The sequence below is a fragment of the Scylla paramamosain genome, chromosome 18, assembly GCF_035594125.1.
Source record: "Scylla paramamosain isolate STU-SP2022 chromosome 18, ASM3559412v1, whole genome shotgun sequence".
In the NCBI taxonomy this organism is placed as follows: domain Eukaryota; kingdom Metazoa; phylum Arthropoda; class Malacostraca; order Decapoda; family Portunidae; genus Scylla; species Scylla paramamosain.
The window spans coordinates 2,699,110-2,710,000 of NC_087168.1; the positions used below are offsets into that span (position 1 = coordinate 2,699,110).

The 10,891-nt window shown below is 38.1% G+C and overlaps 1 protein-coding gene across 6 annotated transcripts in view; it reads left to right on the forward strand.

Moving 5' to 3' along the window:
* LOC135109001 (N(6)-adenine-specific methyltransferase METTL4-like) overlaps positions 1-10,891 on the forward strand; it is a 58,688-nt gene that overhangs the window by 34,903 nt on the left and 12,894 nt on the right. Inside the window, exons 4-6 of one of the 6 annotated variants that reach the window (XM_064019967.1) lie at positions 2,244-2,340; positions 8,352-8,527; positions 10,377-10,461. The gene's annotated coding sequence lies outside the window, so the exon portion shown is untranslated. The other 5 variants (XM_064019968.1, XM_064019965.1, XM_064019971.1 and 2 more) reach the window with 5 other exon arrangements.

Below are 10,891 nucleotides of genomic sequence, written 5' to 3' on the forward strand. Positions count from 1 at the left end.
GAATACGGGTATTTGTCCTACATTAGAATCCAAGAGGCTGAAGAGATTCATAATAGTAAATGTGTATGATGGTTATTTGCACAGAATGACTCAGATCGAATAGTAGATGAATAAAATATACAGATTATTAGAGACGAGTCATTAGGGAGCTTTAAAAGAAGACTGTAGGTAAATTTATGGATGCGGATGATGGATAGAAATAGGTAGGTGTGCTTCATGAAGGGATTGTCACGTGTAGGTCCGATGGCTTCATGCAGCTTCCCTTATTTTCTTATGATTTAACTTTGTGCTGTGGAGTGTGCTGATAAAACTGCAGTATTTGGCGCCAGTGTATTAGTGTATGTTGGTTGTGTGAGTAGGGTGCAATGCTGTTGTGGTGAGCATGGTGTATGTTGGTGGATAGAGTGGGATGTAATAGTCTTGTGGTGATGTATAGTGTAAGGTGGGATGCAGCGATGTTGTGGTGATGTCAGCTATATAATTGTATATAATAATGAGGTGAGAGTATCATAACAATCACGAGTTGGACTGATGACTGGTAATCTCTTGGTGATAACTTAAAACTCCTATAGACTCGTATTCTGAAACGCTTTTTTTTTTTTTTCTCTCTTTCACCACAATTATTTTTAAAGGTTACAAAGATGATCAACCGAGTTCTCAAAAGGGTTTCTCCTGTTAAGAGTGTGGAAAGCTTGTTAATATGTCACTGGAACAGTAAAAACACATGTAAAAACCAGTGATGGTTCAACTAGAGCCTTTTGAATGTAGTCGAAGTGCAGCGTGGAAGAGTTTCAGAATATGGCCCTATATTGGCCAGCATTCGGAAATGCTTTGCTCTCTCATCACGACTGCTTTCAAAGGCTACAGAGATGACCAATTGAGTTCTCAAGAATGTTTCTCCTGTTAAGAGTGTATAAATTTTAAGTTGTCATCAGAACCGTAAAAAAAAAAAAAAAAAAAAAAAAAAAAAAAAAAAAAAAAAGATAAAAAATATATCGCTTCGACTAGAGCCTATTAAAAGTACCGGGGTTTGGACAGAAGCGTTTCAGGATACGGTCCTATTGTCCGATGTATGAATAAGACTTGAGACCTTTGTTGCATCACACACCTCATTCTCTTGCTCAAGGAGGATGCTAGTTCGCTATACTTAGCCCATTTACTGTCATGCTCGTCCTTCCTTAATCTTCCTAGCACCGTAATCGTAAAAATTTACATAGAGACACAGGAGAAAAACGAGGGAAAACAGAAGACTAATTTTGACTTACGCTACGGAAATATTTATGAGAGCTTACCAAGCGTCTTAAAATCATAGATACCAAAGGGGAAGGTTTATCTAGCCGAAAAGGAGTTCGTGAAAGCCTTAGTGAAGTAAACGCGACGCAAAATTAAACTGGATGATGTTATAACCGACTTAGCGAGGTGTGTAGGAGTGTGATGGTGGTGCTGGTGGTGGTGGTGATGATTATAGAGTAGTAGTAATGCTGCGGTGGTGTAGTGGTGGTGGTGGTGGTGATGTAGTGATATAGGAGTAGCAATGATGATGGTGTGGTGAAGTGGTGATATACAGAAACGTAATGGTGGCAGAACAGTGGTGGTGGTATTGCATGGTAGTGGTAATGATGTGATGGTGGTGTTGATGGTGTACATTAGTGGTGGAGGGTGATAGTGATAATGATAGGACGATGTGGTACGGTGGTGGTAAAGGAAAATAGTGATGATGGTGGCATAATACATACAATGATGATGGATAATGATAATGGTAGTGGTGATGAGGCTGCTGAGAGAAGAGTGGCTGAGGGGGGGGGAGGTGGGTAGAGCATTCAAGGAGACTGCCTGCCTAGCCGCCTGCATCTTCCCTGTGTGTTCTAGAATAGAGGCATGACGGTGAATGGAAGGTAGAGATGCTGGGCTGACCTGGAATAGACAGGCAACTAACGGACATGTAATTGTGGTAGCGGGGCATTTGATGATATTCCCCGTTACTTTCTGTTTGCCCAAGTTTCTTATATATCCTTTCGATGAAATAAAATGATCATTGTGATTGATAATATCTGTTTATCTATCTCTATTTATTTATTTATCCATATGTGCATCTATCTATCTATCTATTTATCTATCTGTCTGTCTGTCTGTGTATCTATCTGATTAATAATATTTATTTATTTATCTATCTAACTGTCTATCCATCTACCTGTTTACCTATATGTGCAACTGTCTATCTATCTGACGGCAATCCCACACAGGGTTGCCCAAAAGCACCACACACGCCGGTGGAAAGGGTTAGTCTCGTGGACAATCCTACTACACCCCGAGTGGCGCAGCTGGTTACATACTTCCACAGTAAGGCCCGACAGCATTCTCTGGTATACCCCTCCCCATCATAATGAGAGCATTCCCTACCCCGCACCTACTCCAGTCACACACACACACACACACACACACACACACACACACACACACACACACACTTTGCTTCTCTATTTGGGTGTCTAATTTTCGTATCTATTTTATGTGAGGTTAGAAACAAACTTCCAAACTGCCTCCGCCTAACTGTGGATTCGAATCCTGTATTATAATTACGTTGCATCTCTTGCTGTCTTGTATCACTTGTATCACTAATTGCTTTTCTGATCTTGCTAACTGTATGTCTCTCTAGCGGTCTCGCTGTACGACTGCTTTTTCTCACCACTATTCTGTCCACCTTTCAAATGCAAGAGTTAACCAGCATTCTGAGTTTTTCATCCCTTTCGCTTCTAAACTCTGGAAGTCCCTGCCTGCTTCTGTATTTTCCCCTTCCTGTGACATGAATTCTTTCAAGAGGGAGGTTTTAAGAATATATATATATATATATATATATATATATATATATATATATATATATATATATATATATATATATATATATATATATATATATATATATATATATATATATATATATATATATATATATATATATATATATATATATATATATATATATATATATATATATATATATATAACCAGTTACTCGTCTAGCCATCACGCCACCAGCAGGTCATGGCCTGCATTTTGAAATCCTTGGTACTTTCATAAAAATCACTTCCCAAGGTCACAGAGATAATAAGTCGCGTTCTCATGGCTGTTTTACCGCTAATTATACGGTTTTTTTTTTTCTAATTTAGACTACGACCAAATTCAGCTTTTTTTTTTTTTCTTTTATTGTTCGTTTTCTTTTCCTTTGGGTGCAGTAGTGTTGTCCATGAGATTATCAGGGGGCGATGGGGCTGTGTATATGAGTGTGTGTGGTGCTTTGTCTTGGCCACCCCGTTTAGGATTGCCGGTCTGAGCTATAACAGGTTGCCAGAATTGGGAAAACACTCTTGAAAACCTTTGCAACTGCAGCCTGTTAAGCTATTCCTGGAATCATGAAAACTATTAGAAACCGTCGTTTTCCTAGAACTCGTTAAAATGATCATGAAACGCCCTTGAGAACCTCAGTAACTTCCACTAAAACCTATTGAAAATAATAGAGATAAGGGATTGGAACGTAATTCATAACAACGTGTTACCTTTTCAAGAGAGAGAGAGAGAGAGAGAGAGAGAGAGAGAGAGAGAGAGAGAGAGATAACAAGGGTTGGTTGTTTCATGTCTTGAGTTATGTGTGTGTCTGTTGTGCGGACGCTTCACATGATATTCGTACGTGTTAACACTGCGGATTGGGAAACCGATTGCTTATCACCAGTCTCACTCACACACACACACACACACACACTGCTTCCCTATTACCTTTATTCAGTACATGCATTAATTTAGTTTTATGATCATGTATCGCAAGAACAAGAAAACAAAGTAAAGGAAAAACCAGAAAAAAAATTCAACCCTCGGCCGTTTTGTACATTCTTTGAGTGCAAGTATTCGGGTATTACCTCAGCACTCTTTAGCCTCGGTCGGCAGTTAAATCACTCAGTCTCTATAGCCTCAGAAATCAGCATTCAGCGGTCTCACTTTACCCTCAGCACTCTTCAGTAACAAACCAACAACATCTGAATCGTGTCGGGGTAAAACTGCCTCGATTCTCGCTGTTGGTAAGGAGGAAGATACCGTACGTCGTGTCCCGAACAGCTTATAATGAATGGATAATTATGGCAACAGACAGTCTTCGTAGTATTTGATTGAGTGATTTTAAAAATATGACGTCGATGGGCCAATCTAGGAATAATAAAAAAGAAAACAAGATTGATGAAGGGACCTAGGACGAGATAGGATATAAAGTGTAGTGTTGCTGGGGCGGCGTGGAATAGACGGGCAGCAGACGTGCGTGATTCTGAAACAGACGGGCAGTACTGGACAAATAGGTGATGCTCCTCGGTGGCTCTGGAATAGACGGGAAGCGGACAAATGTGATGTTGGTTGGTTGCTCCGGAACAGATGGACAGCTGACAGATGAGTGAGTGGTGGTGGTTGGTGGCGCCGCAGTAGACAGATGTGTGGTGATGTATGGTGGCTCCGTAATAGACGGGCAGCGGACGGGGATGAATGTAGAAAGTTTAGATGAGTCTGTTTTGTCCTGAACAAAGATTACTCGCCAAGTATGTATGTCATAATGTTTATCATCTGTTCCCAGCAGTAAATTTCGTATGTATTGAAATAAAGTTTTCAACTAAAGATAAGGTTAAGTTTATATTCATTCACTTCATTAATTTCACCGCTAAACCCCTTATTCGTAGATCACGACTTGACAAAGCGTCCTATTTTGCTGAGAAATGGGTAAACGATGTCTGCAGAAGACTTTACCATTAATCATTACATTCTCTCCTATTCTGTCCACCTCCCTAATGCAAGAGTTATCCAGTATACTTAATCTTTCATTCCTTTCGCGGATAAATTCTAGCCGCCTACTTCTGTCACTCAGAACCTGCCCATGATCTATGACTTTCAAAAGGGAGGTTTCAAGTCACTTCTCTAGTTTTGGATAGTCCTTTTGGCACTTTTCCTGTACAGACTGGCACCTCAGTGGGATTTTTTTATTTTTGTGTTTTTGTATCCTTTGGCCAATACCCTCTTACATAATAAATAGATAAATAATCCCAAAATTTCTGCCTACTTTAACTTATTTTCCATTCCTGCTTCCCCCTGTAGACCAATTCCCATCAAGATATTTACACCTGTGGACAGTTTTCCCCACTAAGAGATTCCTCCCTCTGGATATTTTGACCTTTTCTTCCCAAGTGGACAGTTTTGACCCTGTAACAGATTCCCATATAAACATTTTTGCCAAGCACTGTCATGATGTAACTGATCCGAATCATTGCCATTGATTTAGGGTGGGCTAAGTTAGGTTTAGTTAGGAAATGCATAAGTTAACCAGTATCTTCACTCTTTATTGAGCTGTTATAGTGACTGGAGGTATTTACAATCATGGCCATAAACTGAGTAAACTGCACCCACTTCCGCTGTATCTAATGTTTTCTGTCCTCTGATCTGCATAAAAAGCCCCAGTTGTCAGGTTTTACAAGAGGATTGTCAGCAGATTTAATGTAACATTGAGGGCAAAACAAAACATTGGAAGTGAATGGTGCAGCTAAAGTAGTACTTAACTTCTGACCTTGACGTTTTTTTTTTTTTACAGAAGCATTGACCAAGGGCAACAAAAAAATAAATAAATAAAAAATAAATAAATATATATATATATATATATATATATATATATATATATATATATATATATATATATATATATATATATATATATATATATATATATTTATTTATTTATTTATTTATTTATATATACAAAGAAACTCCACCTAGGTGCCAGTTCCTAAAGAGCCAAAAAGTTTAGCCAAAATTAGAGAAGTGTCTTGAGACTCTCCTCTTCAAAAAATTCAAGTTATATGAAGGGGGAAATACAGAAGCAGGTAGAGAGTTTCAGAGTTTACCAGTGAAAGGGATGAAAGATTGAGTGCACTGGTTAACTCTTGCATTAGGGAGGTGGACAGAACAGGGCTTAGAGAAAGTAGAGTCTTGTGCAGTGAAGAAATAACTTCAACCTACTAATATTCAGAAACTAACATCATTTCTTGGTAAAATATGACACTTTTTCAAATTATGATCTACAAAGTAAACAATGACTCCAATAGTTATTTGGATACCCATTTCACTTAGACACTGTAATTTGTTCTGCCAATCAGTAGTTTGATCCCCAGCAATGGCTTCTCATGGTGAATTTATCCCACTTTCATATAAATTTGACAGTGTTTCTATGAAGTGCCCAAAGGAGGCATTGCACAGCTTCAGGAGAGTATCAAGGCACCTATGCAGAACTAACTTGGCTTTTCTTTGTCTTTTTTTGTGTTGTCTTTTTTTTAGGAGGAAGAAGCAAGTGACCAGCCTTCCTTCCTTCATTTATGTACCTTTGGCCAACCTTCTTTGCAGATAAAAAGAATAAAAATGGAAGTTTGATTTTTAAATGAAAAAAAAAAGAAAAGATGATGACTAAACTAAATGCTGGAGAAATGACTGGAGAAATATCCAAAGGAGGGAATGGAATAAGAAAGAGTATAAGTGGCCAGAGGGGAAAATATCTAAGAGGAAAAGTATCTTAAATTTCATTTAAACTTGGAACCACCAGTGAGTTTTCTTATTTTCATTTAGTGTTCATTTGATTCTTTTCCAGCTAACTGCTCTTGTGATCTTGTCAACTACACACCTTCCTCATTTCCACAGCCTCACTACACAAGACTTCATTTTCTCTCACCCCTGTTCTGTTCACCCCATTAATGGAAGACTTAAACTTGTATTCTCAATCTTTCATTCTTTTTACTGGTAACCCTGGGACTCTTTGCGACCTGTTTCTGTATTTCCTCCTGCTTATGACTTAATTCTTTCAAGAGAGAGGTTTGAAGGCACTTCTTTGTATGATACTGGATTTGCTTTTAGACTGTCATCAGTATAGACTGGCACCTTCAGTGAGTCTCTTTTGATCTTTTCATTTATTCATTTATTTGTTTTTATGTAAAGGGAGTGCTGACCAAGAAAAAAAAAGGCCCAGTGAAGGTGTCAGTCCCCAAAGCATACAGTCCAAAAGCAAAGAGATATGTCTTCCATGCTCTCTCTCTCTTGGAAGAGTTTAAAAGTCATAGGCAGGAGGAAAAACAGAAGTAGTCAAGGAGTTAGAGTTCCAGGGATTACCAGTAAAAGGGATGAAAGATTGATAATATTGGTTTACTATTACATTAAGGAGGTGGACAGAACAGGGGTGAGAAAAAGAAGAAAATCTTGTGCAGTGAGGCCACAGGAGAGGAGGGAGGCATTATATTATATTATATTATATTATATTATATTATATTATATTATATTATATTATATTGTATTGTATTATTATATTGTATTGTAGCTAATCTTGCCATTGTTGCCATTGTGACAACCCATATTAAAAAGCCATGACTGATTCACCTGAGAAGAGGAGTGAATCACCAGTTGTATTGTTACAGAGATTAACTGTGACTAGAGTGACTGGTGCACAGTGGTCCTGAAGTGGTCTTGCTTGATTGGGTGTGTGGTAGTCTCAGAAATTAAACAAATGCTCTGCCAAAATTTGCTGTGAAACATAAAAAGATATACATTAATTACCTGGACCAAGTCATTAAAGGCAAATAGAAGCTTGTTCATTGGCTGAGGTTTGAACTGTGATGCAGCAGATTCAAGACAATAGGTAACATTTGGTTGTCATCCTTCTGCCTTAACAAATATAATTTATTTTGGTTTAGATAATTTTCTGGCATGTCACACTCATGACCAGAGTTGATCGCTCAAACTTGTAGCTGAGACACCTCTCTAGGAAGACACAGGTGACTAACATTGCACCACAGTCCTGCTCAGCTCTGTGTTGCATACCACCATGACAAGCCAGCAGCATTTCCTTTGAGACACTTAGCAATGTATGTTGGGACTGAACTGTAAGGCAAATAAAGGCTTCTGAGATGGCTGGGATTCAAACTGTAGTGCATTAACAGTTCCTGGTGAGAAACCCAGGAACCAGACTGTGAAGATTGAGATAATTTGAGAACTGCTTGTAGAAATCTTGGAATTCTTCAGTTTGCAGTGCATGACATTAACCTTTTTCTGAGAGATGATGTAATCTTTGAAATTATATAATACATGTAAAGACTGTTAGTGCTGAGTCATTAAGGAGCTTTAAAAGAAGACTAGACAAGTTTATGAGGATGATAGATGGAAATAAGTAGATATGTTTCATAGCATGTGTAGGCCTGATGGGTTCTTTCAGCTTCCCTTGTTTTTTTTTTTATGTTTGTGTATTTCTAATGAATCAGTATATATAGCCTGATATGTCAAACTCTTTCCAGGCAGGAGGAGCTGCCTAAGTGAAGACATGGCTGTGGTGTTGTCCCTGGAGCATGGTGCTATCATAGACCATGAGGCATGGATACTCCAGCTTCTTGACCAACACAACTTTTACCATCATGAAAAAAGGACTCTAAATTTCCAAGGCCTCTTTGACATCAGGACCCCATTTCTTATGGTAACTGATGTCATGGTTTGTTTGTGTATGTGACAACCCAAGGTGTTGCTGTTTGCTTGCCAGTCCAGAGTGATGTCTGTTCCCTGCTACTCCTACAAGACTTTTCTACTTATTTGCATATTTTAGGGTTGAATTAACTACTCTTTCAGCTGATAATCTCTGGTAAGCTCTAGAACTCTTGCCTGCTCCTGCTTTTCCTTTTGCCTTAAACTTTAAGTGTTTCAAGAGCAAGGTTTCAACATACTTATAATTAGATTTTGGATGACCCTTTTGATTACAATTAGTGGGGACTGGTACCTTCAGTGGGTCATTTCTTATTCTTATAGCCTTTTTGTTCCTCTACACCAGAGCTTCCCTGCTATGTGTCCTCTTAATCTTATTTTACACAACTTTTGATACTATTTTTTTTTTTTACTCTGCTGTGTTTTCTCTCCTTAACTTTTTGGGGAGTACCAATTAGTTAGGTATTTTTGCCTTTCCATTTTTTATGCCCTTGGTCAACTGGTAAAAAATAAGAAAATTGCATTCAAATTCTTTTGATATGTCATTGGTCAACCTCCTCTGGTGAAAAAATATATAAATGAATAAGTAAATAAGTAAATAAAAAAAAAATAATGGCCAACTTCTTTTTGCTTCATGTCATTTTCCCATTACATTCCTTGAGGTAACAAATTACTTGAAAGTTATGACATGTATAGCACTAAGTGGTAGTCAGCAGAATGAGAGAGTACAAGAGTCTGGATAGTTTAGTGACTGCATGTACAGTACACCCTGCATCTGCTGGAGTATAATTGGCAGTAGGTGTAAGATAAGGAACAGTGTCATTATGAAGGGACAGGGCATGCAGTGTTTGCTGTGAGGTCTCACTGTGGAAGTGTGGCTAGCTGTGCTATGCTTAAGCTCCTGGGATGTAGTAGGGTGGTCCATGAGAATATCCCTTTCTACCAGGGACCAGGGATCAACAGGAACTAATAGTGTGAATAATGTGCATGTAAGTGTGTGGTGCTTTGTTGCCACCCATGTGGGATTTAGATAGAGAATCCAAAACAGTCAAAGGATCAAGATTGAAAATCACACTGATGCATTAGTAACTCCAGAAGTGTTATGTAGTCACTCATATTACTCATAATTCATACTGGCAAACATGATATTTGTTGGTAGAGGCACTATATGTATAGTCCAGCATTAACTGCTGCCATTTATCACTAACTCAGCTATTTACTTTATAGTTTGGAGGTCCTTGCCATGAAAGACCTGCAGTACTTAAGAAGCTGATAGCCGTTGCTAGCCACACCTAGAGGCAAGCCAGATTATAAATGTGTGTATTGTGAATGGAAAATTTCATTTTGTATTATATGTTTCATGTAAAAATCTTATGTAGGAGGTTTTTTTTTTTTTTTTTTTATGTGAGGGACATTGGCCAATGGCTACAAAAAGGTAGGAGGAAAAGGCTTACTGAGGTATCAGTCCCTAAGGGAAAGAGCCGAAAAAGATTATCCAAAATTGGAAAAGTTTCTTGAAACATCCTTCTTGAAAGAATTTAAGTCATAGGTAGGGAGAAATACAGAAACAGGCAGAGAGTTCCAGAGTTTATCAGTAAAAGGGATGAAAGACTGAGAATGCTTGCATTAAGGAAGTGGACATAATAAGAGTGAGAGAAAGAAAGGCTTGTGCCGCAGGGCTGCTGGAGGAGGGGAACCATCCAGTTAGCAAGTTTATTATTTATTATGTAATCTTTTAATGATATAGTGTGTGAAGGCTGGGAAATTTTCTGCACTGAGCAATATTTAAGAAACTATTTAACAAGTAATTCTCTTACCCTAAATTTTACACACCAAACCTATTTCAGGATGGCCAGGCACAGAAAATTGCAGAAAGACTTGAAAGAAAAAGAGAAGAAACATTAGAGCCAAAGAGAAAGAAGAAAAAGAAAGGTCGGTATATGAGAGAATATTTCACTTATATATTAGTAGCAGTAAAAAAATCTTCCATATTAAGTTATTTGCACTATACCAGGTAGTTGTTAAGATACATAACATTCATATTCCATTATTATGCTCATTATTTTCTTTATTTTGTGTTATATGCATATCCTGCATCCACCAGAAACTCTTCAAAAATGTAACCACTGCAGAATAACCCAGTGGTGCATTCCAGAGAAGCTTTTAATTTCTGAGCAGAAAAATATGGATTTTGGCATAACTAACTGTGAGAATGTGGAAAGTGACAATTAATTTGTTTGTGAGGACAGTCAAGGCTGACCAAGCAATACCTTGACTTGACTGATGACATGTCAGACTCACATGTTTGCCTGAGTGTCCTGCCACAGTTCAGTCCCTGCTGATGATCTGTCAAGGCCTGTTT